Source organism: Cynoglossus semilaevis, chromosome 5 (genome assembly GCF_000523025.1).
Source record: "Cynoglossus semilaevis isolate Cse_v1.0 chromosome 5, Cse_v1.0, whole genome shotgun sequence".
Classification (NCBI taxonomy): Eukaryota; Metazoa; Chordata; class Actinopteri; order Pleuronectiformes; family Cynoglossidae; genus Cynoglossus; species Cynoglossus semilaevis.
Genome location: NC_024311.1, coordinates 1,284,848 through 1,286,904, shown reverse-complemented (window position 1 = coordinate 1,286,904; position 2,057 = coordinate 1,284,848). Strand labels below are relative to the sequence as shown.

Genomic DNA, 2,057 nt, shown 5'->3' with positions numbered 1-2,057 from the left:
GGCCTGTCTGTATTTCTCGGCTGCTTCAGGAGTCCTACGAACCAACCAGGCTCGGTAGGACTCCTTCTTAAGCTTGATGACTTCCCTTACTCCCGGTGTCCACCACCGGGTTCGGGGATTTCCGCGACAGGCACCGGAGACCTTACGACCGCAGCTTCGGACAGCCGCATCAACAATGGAAGTGGAGAACATAGTCCACTCAGACTCAATGTCTCAATCATTCTCTGTGAACTAATATTTCGCTGTGAACTAATATTTCGCCGTGAACTAAGCTTTCGCTGTGAACGAATCATTCTCTGTGAAATAATCTTTCGCTGTGAACTAATCTTTCGCTATGAACGGATCATTCTCTGTGAACTATTCTGTCGCTTCGTTCTCGCAGATTCGTTTCATTAGTCACGTGACAGAGAGCTCGGGTCTCTTTTGCTCTCATTCATCTTCACATTGTGCTGTGTTTTTATTTTTTAAATTTTCGCATGGTTTTAATTGCTTGTGAACTTTTGCGTACTTTGTAGACTTTGTCAGCGGAAGCAAACCATGTTGCCTTCATATTTAGTGTCGGAGAACCGCAGCCTTTACAACGCCCACAATAGGGCTAAAGCGCCACCTGCTGTAAAACGAATGAAATGATTAGTTCAAGATTCGTTCACGACTCGTTCATTTAACTGTTCGAGGGTCAAAGATTCGAATCAATAAAAAGAGTCGGTCGACCTGGCTGTCTATTAACACGCCTATCAGTGTAGTCCATAGCAATGATAGGGCGACGTTGTGGCTAAGGCGGTAGCTGACAGGCTGAGTGGTGTGTCAATCAAACTGCTGACTGCAGCATTAGCACAAACGTTAGCGTCTGAAATTGTAAGCGCAGTTATTTTGACGCTGGGAAGGTATGCAGTGTGCTGAAAAAAGATGTTTTTGGCTGAGACCGGCGGGTGGAGATTCTTAACCAGCATTCTGGAATTTGGTTTATAACGGCTTTTCTGTCGGACGTGATGGTGAATCTGATGGGAAACAACACAGTGCACGTGAGTCTCACACACAACAGAAAACACCCAAAAGTTTGTAGTATTTTTTTCCCCCTGCAAACTAAATGACACAGGGTTGGGTAAACTTACTGCAGTAGAAGTTACCAGTGTTTACCATGCAGTGCAATATGAACATTCATATCGAGTTCTATTTTAGTTATTTATATAATTAATCTCACATCCTACTCCCCTTCAAACAACTCCATTGCAGAGCTAGCAGCAGGACGTGTGAACAGCAGGTGGAAGAAAACGCAGGCTGATGGCTGCAGGAGACCATGGCATGAAGGAGACAAGGTTAAATGCATACACATACACACATACATACATAATAAAGTATAAATATATTAATCCGATAGGTACAATTCAGCCATCAAAAAATACGCCGTGCTTAAAACTATAAACCGATCACTTTAGTTATCAGAGTTGTATACGGGTATACAAAGGCTTTGGGTACTGCGCATTGCTTATCCCTGCTCATAACATCAGTTACTCCTAGAAATGGGGCATACAAATTCGATATCTTAGCTATCAGATTTGTATTCCCCATCAGATTTGTTTGTATAATGGCTGAATTCTACCAATGGGATTAATACAGTATATCCATAGTTTAATACACGGTGTACTTTTATGATGGGTGAATTCTACCCGTAGGATTTGTATACTCAAAAAGATTTATTTTTAAATTAGAAGTGAAAATGCGTGCTGTAGACAGTACAGTTATTCATGAAGAATACTTTTTTTCAGAAGTATACTTCTTTTATGGGCAGGTATAAGTGATCCAGGGGTTCTGTCGGATTTGTACTCATACAAATCCAACAGCTAAGCTATCGGATTTGAATTTAAAGTTTATGCCCCGAAACATAATGCCAGGTGTATAAATTTGAACAAGTCAAAATATCACCCAAAACAAGCAAGACTATAGTCTTAAGATCATGAAAACTTTCTTAAAAATTAGTCAGAGAAATGCCTAGAAATCCAACTTTTTGTCCCAAAACATGCTGCCGCGTGGATAATTTGTACTAAAAACTCCAAAAA

At 41.0% G+C, this 2,057-nt stretch overlaps 1 long non-coding RNA gene across 1 annotated transcript in view; it reads left to right on the top strand.

Moving 5' to 3' along the window:
- Window positions 1-740: 740 nt before the first annotated feature.
- Window positions 741-2,057, top strand: part of LOC107988608 (uncharacterized) — a 3,931-nt gene continuing 2,614 nt past the window's right edge. The window contains exons 1-2 of the long non-coding RNA XR_001760103.2: window positions 741-1,022; window positions 1,234-1,316. This is a non-coding gene — a long non-coding RNA (uncharacterized LOC107988608). The remainder of the gene's footprint in view (window positions 1,023-1,233; window positions 1,317-2,057) is intronic.